Below are 19536 nucleotides of genomic sequence, written 5' to 3' on the forward strand. Positions count from 1 at the left end.
AAGCCCAGAGGTGACAGGGCTCAGCACAAATTTTAAACAGTGGCTAAACATCAAGGTGACATCAGTTACATCTGCAATTAGATGATGGAACAAAATTTGGATGCAAAACAAGAAGCTGTTTCTAAAAACCAGTGGCACTGGGTCAAGTTTTCAGCTGAGCTGTTTCTACCGAAAATATGTGAAGAAATGTGTTGTGGTAAAGTCATTGGACTAGGATCTTGGTTCAATTCCTGGCTTTGCCACTGACTCACTGTGCAACTTTGGGAGTAAATTGCTCTGTGTCTGTTTCCCATCTTCAAAATGGAGATGATAATGCTTCTTTAATTCCTAGGTGTGTTGCAAGAATAAATTCATTGTTTGTGAGGAGCTGAGGTACTATGGGGGCCAGATGACAACCTAGATGACAGACAGAAGTTGCACTTGCAAAGTCCTCAGCAGTGTGCAGATAGTTAGCTGCCCCTACAAATTCCCATTTGTACACGCAGTTATCCCCACGTGCACATGCTCACACATTGTGCAGCTGCCCCGTGGGCCCCAATGTGGATTAGACACATTATATGTTTGCGTCCCTTGTGTGTTACATCTTTATGTCTGTCCGCCCTCCCACAATGTATATGTGCAACACAGCCCTCTACTGGATGGAACATCAGACCTGCTGAGGCAGACTAAGACACGTGATCACAAATTTGACAAATTAGAGGACTGAGCCAAGAGAAACCTGATGAGGTTCAACAAGGACAAGTGCAGAGTCCTGCACTTAGGATGGAAGAATCCCATTCACTGTTACAGACTAGGGACCAAATGGCAGTTCGCCAGAAAAGGACCTAGGGGTTACAGTGGACGAGAAGCTGGATATGAGTAACAGTGTGCCGTTGTTGCCAAGAAGGCCAACGGCATTTTGGGCTGTATAAGTAGGGGCTTTGCCAGCAGATCAAGGGATGTGATCATTCCTCTCTATTCGATATCGGTGAGGCCTCATCTGGAGTACTGTGTCCAGTTTTGGGCCCCACACTACAAGAAGGATGTGGAAAACTTGGAAAGAGTCCAGCGGAGGGCAACAAAAAGGATTAGGGGGCTGGAGCACATGACTTATGAGGAGAGGCTGAGAAACTGGGATTGTTTAGTCTGCAGAAGAGAAGAATGAGGGGGGATTTGATAGCTGCTTTCAACTAACTGGAAGGGGGTTCCAAAGAGGATGGATCTAGACTGTTCTCACTGGTACGTAATGTCAGAACAAGGAGTAAGGGTCTCAGGTTGCAGTGGAGGAGATTTAGGTTAAATATTAGAAAAAACTTTTTCACTCAGAGAGTGGTGAAGCACTGGAATGGGTTACCTAGGGACATGGTGGAATCTCCTTCCTTAAAGGTTTTTAAGGTCAGGTTTGACAAAGCCCTGGCTGGGATGATTTAGTTGGGATTGGTCCTGCTTTGAGCAGGGGGTTGGACTAGATGACCTCCTGAGGTCCCTTCCAACCCTGATATTCTAGGATTCTATGATCATGTCGCCCTCTAGCTGCTGTAGCCAAGAGACACTATGAGCCTTCATATAAGAGAGAATTTCATTCTAGAGAGACAAGGTGGGGGAGGTAATATCTTTTATTGGACCAACTTTTGTTGGTGAGAGAGACAAGCTTTCGAGCTACACAAAGGTAAATTTTATATAGGCCTGATTTTCAGAGGTGCTGAATGCCCGTAGCCTCACTGAAGTTAACAGGAGATGTAGATATTCTAAGGCTCAGAAAAATCAAGCCATTTATCTATCTATAAATAAATAAAAACGGACAAATGAATTTTTATACTGGGAAGCGGCTTGACAACTAAATGTATGGGTTCCTCCTGCTCCTCTTATCATACTCCTGTGTCTGTATATACATACACATGTGTACCTATGTATATACTAACGCACATACATCTGTTACATCTTGGTACAACAAAGAACTTATGTTTGCAAGGAGAACTTCCAAATGTATGCAGTCACCCAGTAATCCTAGTCATTGACTGATACTCAACTCTGTTCAAAAAGGAGAAACAGAACCCACAACTCAATACGACACCAAATAAGGTGGAAATGTTAAGCCTTGGAACAAACATATGCTGTTTCTTTTTGCCCTATTTTTGGTCTTGAAAGCTGAAAGAGATGATGAACTCCCAGTGCAGGAACCCAGCTGACATCTGTGTAGTGCGTGATATTTAAATACAAAGCAACATAGCAGCACTGTGCTCATTTTCACCCTCCCTATCACAGTTCTGCTTTTAAAATGATTCAAAAGCTAAATATTAGCAATGCAACAAAATGACCCGCCAGTTCTTTTTTCCCCCATTTCTCCCCCAAAAAGGCTAGGAAAAAATCCACTCACAAACACAGCCAAGCATGCTAGCAGATCATGAAATATTAATCAGCCCCCATTCATTTTCTTTTAAAGGAACAAGGTCAAGTGGAGGTCTGAAATTCAGGATCTGAATCCAGAAACATTCTCTAAAACCTAATGCAAATAGAAATCTTGTAATTAATTCAAAAAAATTTCAGTGAAAACATGAGGCTGGTAAATGCTTCCCTGCAGGGATGAAAATGCAAAGGTGGCAGTATTGGTGCTGAGGCAGAAGAACTAGCAAGTGAAACCGACTAGTGTATTCTCATTGCCCAAGTGAAGTGAAATACATGCCATAAAACAGAATAAACAATTAAACAAACTCTTCCTTCTTATCACCCTGTATTGGTATTAGCAAGGCAGGCAAAAATGACTTTTGCATCTTGACAGTGTCTCTCTAGTTTTGGAGACTAAACCAGAATGCTGATCTTGCAGATTCATCATGGCATGGCTTAATGACGACATGGTCTCTGGACTTGTGTGTGTAGGCCATGTTGTTTACGGACAACCTTATGCCTCATCATGTAACTGTGGCCAAATCCCTGCCACCTAGCTGTTTTCTCCGTCTGCAACCCCTCCTATGAAGTGCTGAGTGCCCTGGTAACATAAACAGGTGTTGCAGCTCACTCTAGAGGGCCACCCAATATTAAGGAGAACAGCCGGATGTTGCCACCAGCTAACAGAGCTATATTTTGTCTCCAATGGTAGAGATCTGTGTTTTGATGCATAAGGTTCTGGGTTCAAACCCTGCTGATGAGAGGTTTCGTTGCACCCTCATCTGCTAATGAAGTCAATAGAAATTAAGGATTCTCTTCTTGCATCTTAGGGCTGGGCCTTATCTGTCTCCAATAAGTGACACACAGTGCAGTAAATAACTTCTCCAAGTTAATTCTAGTGTTCTTCCCAAAGCATATGCTCCACCCATCTGACATCTATGGTCTGTTCTGTCTCACCTGCATGCAAAGCAGACATGGCACCAACTGCCAGATACCAACAGGCCAACCTCGTACATCCACTAATTACTGTCCCTGGGGAACTCCCAGTCAAACGCCATTTGCAACCTGCACAGCTGCTGCCACATAAGTTCTCCTATGCAAGATTGATGTGATATGATGTGACATCAACAAAGGGGACCACATCCTGCGCTCGTTTTCACCGGGGGTAAATCCAGAATTGGCTGACTGATATCAGTGTAATTACTCCCTCTGTGCAGTGGTGTCACAGAGAAGTTGGCTCGAGATTCCATGTCAGGCTGTAATTAAGCCTTCTAATTATTCAGTGCCACCAAACCTCGTTACCTGTACGTTTCTAGATTCAGCCCACTCCCACGCTGGAGTTTGTCAATGCCTTTTTGTTTCATCCCCTGCAGACTGGTTCCCAGGCTCAAAACCCCAAAGGAACCATTAAGATCATCTAGTCTGACCTCCTGCATAGCAAAAGGCATAAAATCTCACCCAGTGCTTCCTGCACTAAGCCCAACAGCCCCCTTTTATTTACAGAGGAAAGGGCCCTTCACCCCGGATCAAGTGCTCAGATCTACCTCTCTCCGGAGCAGCCTCCTCTGAGTTCATGTTGCTCCTCCCCAAGGCCCCTCTCCAGTGGTATTGCCTTTAAAAACAACAACAAAAGGAGGGATTATTAGAGAAAATAATGGGAAATTCACAAGCAAGCCAAACATAAAGCAGGAGATAAACACAGCTGCACTAGCACATGACTGCAGAAGGCATAGCTAGTCAGATCCTATATATGTCTAACAAGCTAGGTCGGTGTAACTTCCACAGACTCTCTAGCTGCACCTGCAAGACCTCGATGCTAAATGGACATGCAACAGATTCTTCTGCCCTTATCCTTAGGAGGCTGCTGAAAATCTGGCCCTGAGGGTCCTTATTATATTTTGAACTTGCCGTAGCAAGTTACACACTTCATTACAGCGTTAACGATCGCAGGTTGTTGAGGGCTATTTTGGGGAGGCAAGGGGAGCTCATGATTGGAGCCGGGAACAGTGACAGGACTCTGGGGCTCACTTCTGGCCAGGAGCGGCCTCAGCTGTTTTGCCAGCCAAGGTGAAAAATTTTTTGGCATCCCTACTCCCCACCCCCTCACAGTGGCAGAGAAAAACAAAAACAAAACTCTGGTCAATCAGGGCAGGCGGGGGGGGGGGAGAGACAAGTGGGGTAGCTGTTTGGCACCCACCCTGGAAGCTGGCACCCAGGGTGACTGCCCTGCTTGCCCATCCTTAGAACCAGCCCTGCTCCTGACTCTGCCCCTAACTGGCTCTGTGACTTCTGAGCAATCACTTAGCCTCTCTGGTTCTCAGTTTATCCACCTGTAAATTGGGAGCACTGGTCATATCAATTAACTCAGGCCTGGTCTACACTGGAAAATTAGGTCAGCATAACTGTGTCACTCAGGGGTGTGAAAAATACACACCCTGAGGAGTGTAGTTAAGCCAACCTAAGTCCCTGTGTAGATAGAGCTAGGTTAATGGACAAATTCTTCTGTCGACCTAGCTATGGCTCTCAGGGAGGTGGATTGCCTACTCCTGTGGGAGAATCCCTCCTGTTGGCAAACTCTGTCCTGTCTACACTGACAGCTACAGCGGCACAGCTGTGCTGCTATAGCATTGTAAATGTAGACAAGCCCTCGGCCTAGATCATCTAATGGTCCCTTTGAGCCTTTACATCTAGGAACTTTCAGGGATGCTCTGTGGCTGAACTGACTAATGTTTAGAAAGTGCATTGACTGCAATGGACGTTTCCCTGAACAAAAACTGAGTAAGGGCCTCAGGACCGGACCCATTAATATATCAGAAACTTGCATCTCTGAAACCCTCCCATCTGCCCACCCCGCCTCATTATCCAAACTTGGGCCAGGCTTGGATGTGCATAGCTGCACTGAACGGTCCATTGAGATGTCAGGTCTCCCCAGCTCCATTCGGACGAATGAGATTGCATTGGGCAATATTCAGGGCCTCGCCAGCCCAAAGAAACAAAGCCTGCTTTTCGACAGCCCCGGCAAACTCTGCTATAGGCCCTGATGCTGTAAAAGCTGCAGCTTGCCAGAGCTGAACTGTCCTCTCCCTTACAACCTACTGCGCAACACTTCCCCTCCAGGCAATACCAAGCCCACCAGAATCTCCCAGACAACACATTTTGATGATGCTTAAAACACAAGACATCTCCTCCCACCGCAGCTGCCATTTCCCCTTTCAGAAATGGTGGGCTGCACAACGGCACCATCTATGGGATGGAGGACCCTGAAATATTGTTGGTACAGTGCCTTGTTAATAACAAATAATAATATAATAATTATAGTAACAGTTGCCTAATACCCAAAGATGGGATGGGTGCATCAGAAAAATCAAAGAAAGACTTGGTCCCTTCCGCCAAAGAACTCACAGGGTTAAGATGTGTGTACATGAGGGGGTTTTAATTTCCCATGGGTGTTATCACTGGTAAACTCGCACCAGTGGTAGGATTGTACGTTACTACGTGTCTGTACAGCACCTAGCACAATGGGACTCTGACCCTGTTTGGGGTCTCTAGGTGCTACTGCAGTACACATGAATAACAACAACAATAGCAGTAGCAACTGTGAGAGCCCAGTGGAGACAAGATTTTAGAAGATCTGGTATTTTTACCACCATTTTAACTAAACCTGCTGAATGCCAGCTTAATTAATACAGTGCTGAACACAAGGTCAGCTGCAGGAATCCTGTCTAAGTTAGGGCTGCAACCAGTCCTGATGGTGGCTCAGCTGGGCGGTGGAACCAATGACATTTCCCAATGGAAAACAGGCTTTAGGGCTGACTCAATGGGACTATTCATGGGAGTAAATGCTAGTCAGCATAAGAGCATCAGCAGCAATTTCTAAGCTTTCTGAGGCAGAGATCATCTCTTTGGTCTGTATTTTGTACAGCACCTAGCACAGTGGGGTCCCAGTCCATGACCCAGGTTCCCAGGCAGCACGCTAATACAAATAACCAAAAATAATATTAGAATTTAACACTCTGTAAACATTTCAGGAAAGCATATATTTTAACCTTGGGCCAAACCCTGGGGTAATTTCACAGGCAGAAGGAGGTTCAATTTGAGATAACTGTCCTATTGGGGTTCGTGAAATTATATATTCACTAACACAAACCCTAAACAGTGAGTCTATTTGTCAGGACCCATTGAAATAACTCTTAAAAGAAGGGAAACTTTAAAAAGTTGGGGTAATAAGGAGGCATCTAAATGCCCAAGGAGTCTCTGTAACAGCCATTGGAATGTATGAAATGCCAGGTTGGCTAGGACGAATGATCCATCTAGCCCTGTATCCTGTCTCTGACAGTGGCCAGCGCCAGCTGTTTCAGAGCAAGAAATCCCAAAGGGGACAGTTATGGACTAACCAGCCCGCAGGAGCAGTTTATTCCTAACCTCCATCACTCAGGATCTGATCTAAAGTCCATTGAAGTCAGGGGGCTTTTGGCTCAGGCCCCAAGAGGCTGGTGTAATAACCTTAGTCCCAGATTTGGACCTTAGCGTCCAAAATATGGGGGTTAGCATGAAAACCTCCAAGCTTAGTTACCAGCTTGGACCTGGTACCTGCTGCCACCACCCAAAAAATTAGAGTGTTTTGGGGCACTCTGGTCCCCCTGAAAAACCTTTCCTGGGGACCCCAAGACCCAAATCCCTTGAGTCTCACAACAAAGGGAAATAATCCTTTTTCCCTTCCCCCCTCCAGGTGCTCCTGGAGAGATACACAGACACAAGCTCTGTGAAACTACACAGAGAGACTCCCCCTCTCTGTTCCCAATCCTGAAAACAAAAAGTACTTTCCTATTCCCCTAGAGGGAATGCAAAATCAGGCTAGCGATCCAACACACAAATCTCCCCTTGATTTCTTCCTCCCACCAATTCCCTGGTGAGTACAGACTCAATTTCCCTGAAGTAAAGAAAAACTCCAACAGGTCTTAAAAGAAAGCTTTATATAAAAAGAAAGAAAAATAAGTACAAATGTTCTCTCTGTATTAAGATGACACAATACAGGGCAATTTCTTAAAAGAATATTGAATAAACAGCCTTATTCAAAAAGAATACAAATCAAAGCACTCCAGCACTTATATTCATGCAAATACCAAAGAAAAGAAAACCATAGAACTTACTATCAGATCTCTTTGTCCTTACACTTAGAAACAGAAGACTAGAAAGTAGAGCTACTTCTCCAAAGCTCAGAGAAGGCAGGCAGCCAGAAAACAAAGACAAAAACACTCAGTTCCCTCCACCCAAAGTTGAAAAAATCCGGTTTCCTGATTGGTCCTCTGGTCAGGTGCTTCAGGTGAAAGAGACATTAACCCTTAGCTATCTGTTTATGACACGCCCCCCAAATTGCAGACAGTGGGGAAGCTCACTGGCGGCGATTTCCTTCTAGAACTTGAAAATAAACAGATTAATACAACACATACACCTTTACATATACTCCTAAGTATATAACTAACAGACTTCTACATTTTAAGAACACTTTTTAACTACTGAATTATGGGAAACTCTCACGGGAGAGTGCATCAGCAACTTTATTAGAAGCTCCTGTGATGTGTTGAATTTCAAAATCAAAATCTTGGAGAGCTAAACTCCAACGAAGAAGTTTCTTGTTGTTCCCCTTGGCAGTATGAAGCCACTTTAGTGCAGCATGGTCAGTTTGTAGTTGGAACCGCCGTCCCCAAACATATGGGCGTAGCTTTTCCAGGGCGTACACAATGGCATAGCATTCCTTTTCACTGACTGACCAGTGACTTTCCCTCTCAGACAGTTTCTTACTGAGAAACACGACAGGATGGAAGTTGTGATCTGTTGCTTCCTGCATGAGTACTGCTCCTATACCACGCTCAGATGCATCTGTGGTTACTAGGAATGGCTTGTCAAAGTCCGGGGCCCTGAGCACAGGGTCAGACATGAGCGTTGCCTTAAGTTGGGTAAAGGCCTTTTGACACTCATCAGTCCACTTAACTGCATTTGGCTGGGTCTTTTTGGTCAGGTCGGTCAGTGGGGCAGCGATTTGGCTGTAGTGGGGTACAAATCGCCTGTAGTATCCGGCCAAGCCTAAGAAGGATTGGACCTGCTTCTTGAACCGTGGGACAGGCCACTTTTGGATAGCATCCACCTTGGCCTGTAGGGGGTTTATGGTTCCTTGACCCACCTGGTGCCCCAGGTAAGTCACTCTGTTTTGGCCTATTTGACACTTTTTGGCCTTAACAGTTAGTCCTGCCTGCCTGATGCGCTCAAAGACCTTTTCCAGGTGTAGTAGGTGTTCGGGCCAGGAGTCTGAAAAAATGGCCACATCATCGAGGTAGGCAACTGCAAATTCTCCCAGTCCAGCTAGTAGACCATCTACCAGCCTCTGGAAGGTTGCGGGTGCATTTCGAAGGCCGAAAGGAAGGACATTGAATTCATACACCCCCGCATGGGTGACGAATGCTGACCTCTCCTTGGCAGGTTCATCTAGCGGTACTTGCCAGTACCCCTTGGTTAAGTCTATTGTAGAGATGAACTGGGCACGTCCCAACTTCTCCAATAGCTCATCGGTACGTGGCATTGGATAGTTGTCCGGACGAGTTACAGCATTTAGCTTACGGTAGTCCACGCAAAAGCGTATTTCCCCATCTGGTTTGGGTACCAGAACCACTGGAGATGCCCATGCACTGGTAGATGAGCGGATTATACCCATCTGTAGCATGTTCTGGATCTCCCGTTCTATAGCGGCTTGGGCATGAGGAGACACTCGGTAGGGTGGGGTTCTGATTGGGTGAGCATTACCTGTATCAATGGAGTGGTATGCCCGTTCAGTCCGTCCTGGGGTGGCTGAGAACAGTGGGGCGAAGCTAGTGCACAGCTCCTTGATTTGTTGCCGCTGCAGACGTTCCAGGGTGGTTGAGAGGTTGACCTCTTCCACGCCACCGTCTTTTTTCCCGTCGTAGTAGACACCGTCAGGCCACTCAGCATCATCTCCCTGGACTGTAAACTGACAAACCTGTAAGTCTCTGGAATAGAAAGGCTTGAGAGAATTAACATGGTACACTTTAGGCTTTAGTGAGGAATTGGGAAATGCTATGAGGTAGTTTACAGCTCCCAGGCGCTCTTGGACCGTGAAGGGCCCTTCCCATGATGCTTCCATCTTATGGGCCTGTTGCGCCTTCAAGACCATAACCTGGTCTCCTACCTTGAAGGACCGATCTCTGGCATGTCTGTCATACCAGGCCTTTTGCTCTTCTTGAGCATCCTTTAGGTTCTCTCTAGCAAGGGCTAAAGAGTGTCGGAGGGTGCTTTGTAGGTTGCTTACAAAGTCCAGCATGTTAGTTCCTGGAGAAGGCGTAAACCCCTCCCATTGCTGCTTTACCAACTGTAATGGCCCCTTAACCTCGTGACCATACACAAGTTCAAATGGTGAAAACCCTAAACTGGGATGTGGTACAGCCCTGTAGGCAAACAGCAACTGCTGCAACACTAGGTCCCAATTATTGGAGAATTCGTTGATGAATTTTCGTATCATGGCCCCCAAAGTTCCATTGAACCTTTCAACCAGGCCATTGGTTTGATGGTGGTACGGGGTGGCAATCAAGTGATTCACCCCATGAGTTTCCCACAGTTTTTCCATGGTCCCTGCCAGGAAATTAGACCCTGAATCTGTAAGGATGTCAGAGGGCCAACCTACCCTGGCAAAGATGTCTGTTAGGGCCAGGCACACAGTGTTAGCCCTGGTGTTGCCTAGAGCTACTGCTTCTGGCCATCGGGTAGCAAAGTCCACTAAAGTCAGTACGTACTGCTTTCCTCTGGGCGTCTTTTTTGGGAAAGGGCCCAGAATATCCACAGCTACTCGCTGAAATGGGACCTCAATTATGGGGAGTGGCTGGAGAGGGGCCTTGACCTGGTCTTGAGGCTTACCCACTCTTTGGCATACCTCACAAGACCGGACATACTTGGCAACGTCCTTGCCCATCCCCTCCCAGTGGAAGGACTTCCCCAACCGGTCCTTGGTTCTGTTCACCCCAGCATGGCCACTGGGATGATTATGGGCTAAGCTTAAGAGCTTCCCCCGGTACTTAGTTGGAACCACCAACTGTTTTTTGCGGCTGCCATTCTTCCCGGTGTCCACCAGAAAGAATTTCCTTGTACAAAAGTCCTTGGTCTATAACAAACCGGGATCGATTAGAAGAGCTGAGAGGCGGTGGGGTGCTCCGTGCCGCTGCCCAAGCTTTCTGAAGGCTGTCATCCGCTTCCTGCTCAGCCTGGAACTGTTCCCTTGAGGCTGGGGTCACCAGTTCTTCCTCAGACTGTGGACTTGGGCTTGGTCCCTCTGGAAGCGATGTAGGTGATGGGGTTGTTTCCGTTGCTGGTGTACCGCTCTCCGCTGGTGCACCTGAGGGTATTTCAGGCTCTGGCTGAGCCTTTTGGGTATGGCTGTCTTGTGCTTCTGCCAGTTCTGGCTCGCTGGCGCCCTCTGGCGTTGAGTTTGAAGATGGGGTTGCACTTGCTGGTGCTGGTTGCTGTTCCAGTTCCGGGCCTGGGACTGGAGGTGCTGTGGCTGTTTCAGTGGTTGGCATGGAATCCGGGTCCACTACCTCTGTCTGGGTCTCTGGTAACACAGACGGGGCCTCTGTGGACGGCTCAGGAACAGGAATGGGTCTGGAAGCTTGCCTGGTTTGGCTACGTGTAACCATTCCCACTCTCTTGGCCCGCCTCACCTGGTTGGCCAAGTCTTCCCCCAGTAGCATGGGGATAGGATAATTGTCATAGACTGCAAAAGTCCACATTCCTGACCAGCCTTTGTACTGGACAGGCAGTTGAGCTGTAGGCAAGTCTACAGCTTGTGACATGAAGGGGTAAATTGTAACTTTGGCCTTTGGGTTGATGAATTTGGGGTCAACGAAGGATTGGTGGATAGCTGACACTTGTGCCCCCGTGTCTCTCCACGCAGTAACCTTCTTTCCGCCCACTCTCAAATTTTCCCTTCGCTCCAAGGGTATTTGAGAGGCATCCGGGCCTGGGGATCTTTGGTGTGATGGTGGTGTAATGAATTGCACTCGCATGGTGTTCTTGGGACACTTGGCCTTGATATGTCCCAGTTCATTACACTTAAAGCATCTTCCATCTGATGGGTCACTGGGCCGAGGTGAGTTACTGGAGACTGGTGAGGTTGAAGGGTAGGGTATCTGTGGCTTTACTTGGGTGGTATGTGGGGTCTTTGGCTGTCCTCGGTGGTAGGGTTTATGGTCTGTGTGCCCCCTGGGGTAATCGTTCCCCTTGACAGTAGCTTTTTTGCTTTCTGCCAGTTCCATCCATTTGGCTCCAATCTCCCCCGCCTCAGCGATATTCTTGGGGTGTCCATCTTGTATGTACCGTGTGATGTCTTCAGGAACACCATCCAAGAACTGCTCCATTTGTATGAGGAGGTTCAGTTCTTCCAAGGTTTGAATGTTGTTTCCTGTTAGCCAGGCCTCATAGTTTTTTGCAATGTAGTAGGCGTGTTTGGGAAATGACACCTCTGGTTTCCACTTTTGGGTTCTGAAGCGCCGACGGGCATGATCTGGGGTTATCCCCATCCTGTATCTGGCCTTGGTTAGAAAAAGTTTATAGTCATTCATTTGGTGCTTAGGCATTTCAGCTGCCACCTCTGCTAAAGGTCCACTGAGCTGTGACCTCAATTCTACCATGTACTGGTCTTCGGGAATGCTGTACCCAAGACAGGCTCTTTCAAAATTTTCCAAGAAGGCCTCGGTGTCATCACCTGCCTTGTAGGTGGGAAATTTCCTGTGCTGTGGAGCAATATTTGGCACCGGGTTGTTAGGGTTGGCTGGCACATGCAGCCCAGCTTTTGCCAATTCCAGTTCATGTTTTCTCTGTTTTTCCTTCTCTTCATTCTCTTTTTGTTGTTTTTCCATTTCTTTTTGGTGCTTTTCCATTTCTCGGCGGTGGGCCACCTCTTCTTCTTCTAGTTTTCTTTTGTGTGCTGCCTCTTGGGCCGCCTGTTCTCTTTGGAAGGCTGCCAGTTTGATGCTTTCTTCCTTTTCTTTCATCTCCATCTGTCGCCTGTGTTCAGCTTTTTTGATTTGTCCTTCGGCGTCAATTTTTGCCTTAGAAGTCATGGTGCCTGTTTTCTTGTGTTGGGGTGCCCTCCGGTGTTTATCTTCTGAACTGCAGGTTCTCTGTTGCCTCCTGAAGTCTGCCTAGCAACAGTGCCTTTAGCTAATTTTCCTTTTCTCTCTCTAGCTAATGTTCAATGAAGGGAAACCAGAAAAACCACTTTATTTGCATGCATATAAGTGCCGGTACTTGCCCCCTAATGGGAGGGCTATTGCATGACAAAAGACCCTTAACATGCAAGCCACAAACTGCGAGAGAGAGCAGAAAAAAAAATTCTCTCTGGTTCCCTTTTAAAACCAACTGTTTCTCTCTGCTAAAAAGCCCTTAGCAGAGAAAAGAAAAATATAATATTCCTACTGGCTTCTGGATTCTAGTCCCACCAGCTGCACACCATGTAATAACCTTAGTCCCAGATTTGGACCTTAGCGTCCAAAATATGGGGGTTAGCATGAAAACCTCCAAGCTTAGTTACCAGCTTGGACCTGGTACCTGCTGCCACCACCCAAAAAATTAGAGTGTTTTGGGGCACTCTGGTCCCCCTGAAAAACCTTTCCTGGGGACCCCAAGACCCAAATCCCTTGAGTCTCACAACAAAGGGAAATAATCCTTTTTCCCTTCCCCCCTCCAGGTGCTCCTGGAGAGATACACAGACACAAGCTCTGTGAAACTACACAGAGAGACTCCCCCTCTCTGTTCCCAATCCTGAAAACAAAAAGTACTTTCCTATTCCCCTAGAGGGAATGCAAAATCAGGCTAGCGATCCAACACACAAATCTCCCCTTGATTTCTTCCTCCCACCAATTCCCTGGTGAGTACAGACTCAATTTCCCTGAAGTAAAGAAAAACTCCAACAGGTCTTAAAAGAAAGCTTTATATAAAAAGAAAGAAAAATAAGTACAAATGTTCTCTCTGTATTAAGATGACACAATACAGGGCAATTTCTTAAAAGAATATTGAATAAACAGCCTTATTCAAAAAGAATACAAATCAAAGCACTCCAGCACTTATATTCATGCAAATACCAAAGAAAAGAAAACCATAGAACTTACTATCTGATCTCTTTGTCCTTACACTTAGAAACAGAAGACTAGAAAGTAGAGCTACTTCTCCAAAGCTCAGAGAAGGCAGGCAGCCAGAAAACAAAGACAAAAACACTCAGTTCCCTCCACCCAAAGTTGAAAAAATCCGGTTTCCTGATTGGTCCTCTGGTCAGGTGCTTCAGGTGAAAGAGACATTAACCCTTAGCTATCTGTTTATGACAGCTGGGTCATGCGCAAAAGCATGAGTGTCAACAGGAAGCCGTTGTATCTGTCACACACCCAAAAATCATGTGCGAAGAACATTACAACCTGGACAAAGTCAAGCACGCAAAAGTTAGGAAATGCCAGAATTCAGGTTGCCGGAGTAACTTCAATCTGGCCTCCTTGTGTGTATGTGTTATGACATGACCAGATATCATTACATATTACTAGACCTTGGAGTCTTTCTCCCCAGGACTCTGCCTCATTCCATTCACAGGATGGTGAGCCAGTGTGGGTAGCTATTCTGTATTTCTGTTCATCCAGTGTGTGCCGTTGTCCCCCTCCCCCCCAGTCTTATTTACTGAATACCATCCAGTGCTGGCACTGAATACAGAATTGTTCATTTCCCCAGAGGTGTTGCTATGGCACTCAGCACTATAATATCTAAAGGCTTCACTTTTCAATTAATGAAATTTTCTTGTATGAGATGAGGGGCTGTTATTCCCATTTGACAGATGGGAAACTGAGGCACAGAGCGATTAGGGTAAAAATTTCCACTAATTTCGGGTCCCCAGCGTGGAACAGCGAGGGCTTGGGTTTTCAGAGTGCTTAGCATTAAATTGCACTCTGTTTGTTCAAAGCACAACTTCGACTGACTTCAGTTTCTGTGAGCGCTCAGCACCTCTGCATATTGCAGGGAGGATCTTTCCCAGGAGAAGGTTAAAAAATCTGCATTTAAGATGCCAGATCCTTCTCCTGTGAATCAGGTTTTAAGGGAAGACTGGGGGTCAGATCTCCTGGAGGGGGGAGTCCACTCAGCTAACCTTTTTGGAACAGAAAGTGGGGTGTCCAAAGGGGTCTTACCAATCCAAAACACTCCATTAAAAGATGTTCCTGCGATGCTTGTAAGGGATAAGTTGAAGACTTCAATAGCTCAGACATAGGTCAGGGGTTTGTTACAGGAGTGGGCAGGTGAGATTCTGTGGCCTGCATTGTGCAGGAGGTCAGACTAGAAGATCATAATGGTCCCTTCTGATCTTAAAGTCTATGAGTCTATGTAGTCCCAGCTGCATCAGGCTCCACACCCCAAAAATGAGGAACTCAGAATTAGCAACCAGCTGACTTGCCCAGCATCACATAAAAACTCCCTGGTAGAGTGTCATGGTGTTCACCAAGCCGACACTGAGCACAGGCAGAACTGGGGGGTTAGCCTTTCCCCATTCACAGGCAGCCAGTGCTGCTGCCACAACTGCCCATCATGGAGACAGGCACCCACAGATGGGCCCAATAAGGAAAACAAGCCCAGCTCTAAAGGACAGAGCCTTCAGAGATGAAGAGGCCGCCCTAATACAACAGAAGGCAGGAAGCTTGCATCTCAATGCCGATTTTCTGTCAAGAGAAGTTCCTTTGCCAGCCAAGGCCAGGCCTCGGCCTTGTGGAGGAGGAGATGTAATTAGGTTTACAAACCCCATACTGAGCATAGGCAGAAGGGAGAAGAGAATCTTCTCCACTTACAGATGTAAGGAACCCGGGTATAGGTAGTGTAGCCTAGCAGTCACAGCTGGGCTGGGGTCCACAGGTCAAGGACGGTAGTCCATGAGCAGGGGTCAGAGGAATTACTAGAGCCAGGTTCAATAAGCAAGAGTCAGAGTTGGGCCAGGTTCAGAGATCAGAGGTAGTACCAGCCTGTGAGAGTCAGGGTCAGCATCAGGCTGGGGTCGGAGACTGGAGATCAAAAGACGAGATGAGATCTGAAGTCGCAGCAGTGGCAGAAGTCTGTATGGTTGCCCAGACAACTTCCCGGGGCCCCTGCCGGGTTAAATACTGCACTTTGCCAATCAGAGGGCCACAGGATACTGTCACTCTGGGTCCTTTGGGTGGGACATTCTGCGGCGCCTGCTCTCCACAGTGCTCTTGCGATGTGGCTCTGCAGACCCGCCGGGTGGCCCTGTGGGAACATCCGATGTTCCAGGCTCTTACAACAGGCAACCACCTGACTACACCCCAGCGCAGCTGCCAGAACGGCCCATTATGGAGGCAGGCACCACAGCTGGGACCAATAAGGAAAACATGCCCAGCTCCAACGGAAGGACACCAGAGAGAGATGAGGAGGCAGTAAGGTCTGGGATAGCAGACGGGCCACAGCCTCATCCCAGGCTGCCTCTGAGAAACTGACAAGAGGACAAAGGAAGACTGCAAGCCCTGGAGATTAAGGGCTGATGGAATGAGCTAATTTGAGATGGACAGAAGGAGACAGTTAGCAGAAAGCTGGGCCCTCTGGAGAGACTGCCACAAGAACAGCTGACACTGCGGCAGGGATAGAATCCGATTCGCCAGGGTGGTATTCAACTGGATGGAAATTTCCTGGGCAGGGTCCGGTGGGAAAATTAGTAAGTGATCATGTAATTAAAGAATGGCTCATTACAGATACATACAAAGGAGAGCTGAATTAAGGGCACCCTTAAACTGGTATTTTCTAGCTTTTCAGTACTTGACTTTGCAACCTTAACCTTAATTTAGGTGTTTCGTATGCAATTTTCTAAGCTGCTGAACAAGCAAACTGGCCAAGTTCCATCCTGTGGAAGCGTATTGACTCCCTCCATGGGTTCAGATTTTGCGAGCCACAGCCGAGAGGTCTGCCACTTGAGCTAACAGAGTCACTGCTATCACAAGCAGGCTGGTATTCTCGGTGTGGACCAGCCACTACAGGGGGATGCCGACTTTCCCAACTATTTTGCTGACAGCAGAGAAATGATGATATTCAGAAGCTTTGGGTTAAGTTCCAGGTTCGAGGGAAGTGTTCTCTAGTGGTTATAGATCCTTCTGCTCTTGTGCTCCCAGCTTGTTCTCATTCCCCTCTGCTCTTATTGACCCTACCCCAGCTCCTGTCCTTGTACGCCGCTCCTCCTATCTTCCTCCCATCCAGGCTCCAATCCATCCCCTACTGTTCATATCCATCCTCTGTGCCTCCTTCCTCCTCCCCCTCCATTATTGCTCCTAGCCGTACCCTCTCCCTCTGTACCTATTCTATTCCCACCCCACCCCGAGCTCCTGCCCCCTTCCCTCTCTGCACCTATCCAACCCCCCATTCCCTGTTCCTTCCCTCTCTCCATCGGTGTCCATCCACTGCCTCCCATCCAAGCAGCCGCTCCCCTCTTCTGCTCCTATCCAATCCCCCCAACCCTGGCTCCAGCCCTTTCCCTTCTATCCATCTCCACACTCTGGTTCCTGCTAGGGTTGCCAGGCATCCAGTTTTCCACCAGAACGCCTGGGCGAAAAGGGACCCTGGCGGCTCCAGTCAGCATTGCTGACTGGGCTGTTAAAAGTCCAGTTGGCCGCCCACAGTGGGGCAGGCAAGGTGCCTGCCCAGCTCTGGGTGGCTCCTAGGAAGTGGCCAACACCTCCCTCTGGCTCCTAAGCGCAGGGGCAGCCATGGGGGCTCTATGTGCTGCCCCCCACCCCAAGTGCCAGTTCTGCAGCTCCCATTGGCTGGGAACCATGGCCAACACGAGCTGCAGGGGTGGTGCCTGCAGGCAGGGGCAGCACACACAGCCGCCTGGCCACACCTCCACCTAGGAGCCAGACAGACATGCCAGCCACTTCCCAGGAGCCTGAGGTCAGGGCTGCCTACATCCTGAACCCTCTCATGCCACCACAGCCCCTGCCCCATCCCTGAGCCTCCTCTCACACCCAAACTCGAGCCTGGAGCCCCCTCCTGCACTCCGAACCCCTCGATCCCAGTCCAGAGGCCCCTCCTGCACCCCAAACCCCTCATCCCCAGCCCCACCCCAAAGCCCGAACCCGCAACCAGAGCCCTCACCCCCTCCTGCTCCCCAACCCCCTCCCCGGCCCAGAGCCCCCTCCCGCACTCTAAACCCCATGGCCCCAGCCTAGCGCACCTTCCTGAGGCAAAGGTCATGATCCTGCCAAATTTCTAGTGCCCACTCCAAAGCTGGGAGGCACTAGAGCTTCTCAAATGAAAGATTGCCAGAATTTTTTAACCCTGGGCAAAACAATTTATTTCCAATTCCCCCTCCTCGCCCCCCCCCAGCCTCATTTTCAGAAACAGCTGAGCCATTTGAGCTGAAACTTTCCAAAAATCATTCTGCCTGAGGCAGATGCCCAGTGTGGCACATTTCAGCCCAAAGCAAGTGAAAACAGCATCTTTATCACAGAAAGCATTGGGTAACCTGAATCATAGCCACTGCTACCACCTCCACACCAATCATCTATTTAAAGGGCTTATATGGCCACAATTACCATTACCTCTGCTGGCCTCACACTCTTTAATGCACTGTCACAGCACCACTGAGAGGCAGGGCAGGGCTACAATTCCCATTGTCTAGAGGGGAAACTGAGGCACAGAGCAGCTAAGTGAGTTGTCCAAAGTCAGACTGGAAGTTTGTGGTGGCTCAGGGAATCAACCCCAGTCTGCTGTCTCCCACACTAGAGTCCTAATCACTGCACCATCCTTCCTCTCAGCTAGGCTCTGCACTGCCCCTGAGTGCAAAGAGAAGGCAGCTGACCTACAGCCCGTACTGGGATGAATCGCCTGGAAGGATGTTGTGTGTGGTATCCATGGGAATGCTGAGTCAGGCCTTCCATCCATCCCCACACCCAGCCCGGGACACTGCGTAGGGATGGCTTTAGAAATAGAGAGCTGAGCGGAGAACCTTGTGATTCGCTGAAGCCCCTTGCACTGCGTCACAGATGTTTCCTCTTAGACCTCAATGTTCCAGAACCCGTTGTTAGAGGGGAGAAATGACAGCTGGGATAATCGGCCAGTAACAGCTGATCCCCGCCGCATTAAACTCCGGTGGCTTCTCTGCTCCTATGTTTGGAAGCCTCTTCATTTCCTGACAGTGGGGCTGCTTGCAGGCCAATATCAAAGGCTGTGCGAGAGTAACATACACAGGCGATGCTGGCCAATGCTTTAATCCTTGGAAATCATCTGTTTCTGTCGATTGGGCTATTACAGCCGCCGCCAAAGTGCTTTCCAAGAACTCCCGCTCCATGGGGAATGAAGAAATCGTAGTAAATATAAGCAGATTTCTTATTCAGCAGCAATTTTACAGAGCTGCTGAGAGCCAAGGCTGTCAATCTCCCCAGTATAATCCTAAATGCTTGCTAGGAACATTATTATAGTCCGATATTCAAGGGAGGCTGCTGGTACTGGGAGGAATAGCAATGATTGTTACTGCAAAGCACACCAATGAGCCCCTGAAATCAGAGAGGGAAAAGAGCAGCCCCAACTGTTACAGGATTCTCCCTGCTCTGGATTCCTGAGAGCCTTGTCCAGTGTGGTGACAGGGCTTCCAGCCCTTCCTGTCTTTTATTACAACACTTGCTGCATGGCAGTGAAACTGCGGTCAGGGAATATGCACATGGTGCAATGGCCATTCTAAAAAGTAGGGGTCAGAGTGAAGTCACCCTGCCCCAGCAGGAGGAGCAGCCAGGATTGTGCTTGCCAGAGCAGCTTGATGCACACAAGTATCAGAGAGGTAGCCGTGTTAGTCTGTATCCACAAAAACAACAAGGAGTCCAGTGGCACCTTAAAGACTAACAGATTTATTTGGGCATAAGCTTTCGTGAGTAAAAAACCTCACTTCTTACGATGCATGGAGTGAAAATTACAGATACGGCATAAATATACTAGCACATGAAGAGAAGGGAGTTACCTTACAAGTGGAGAACCAGTGGTGACAAGGCCAATTCGATCAGGGTGGATGTGGTCCACTCCCAATAACTGATGAGGAGGTGTCAATACCAAGAGAGAGGAAATTGCTTTTGTAGTGAGCCAGCCTCTCCC

The 19536-nt window shown here is 48.1% G+C and overlaps 1 protein-coding gene across 1 annotated transcript in view; it reads left to right on the plus strand.

Moving 5' to 3' along the window:
• Positions 1-19536, plus strand: part of HHATL (hedgehog acyltransferase like) — a 47046-nt gene that overhangs the window by 15434 nt on the left and 12076 nt on the right. The gene's annotated exons all lie outside the window — the stretch shown is intronic.

Source organism: Gopherus flavomarginatus, chromosome 2, assembly GCF_025201925.1.
Source record: "Gopherus flavomarginatus isolate rGopFla2 chromosome 2, rGopFla2.mat.asm, whole genome shotgun sequence".
Classification (NCBI taxonomy): Eukaryota; Metazoa; Chordata; order Testudines; family Testudinidae; genus Gopherus; species Gopherus flavomarginatus.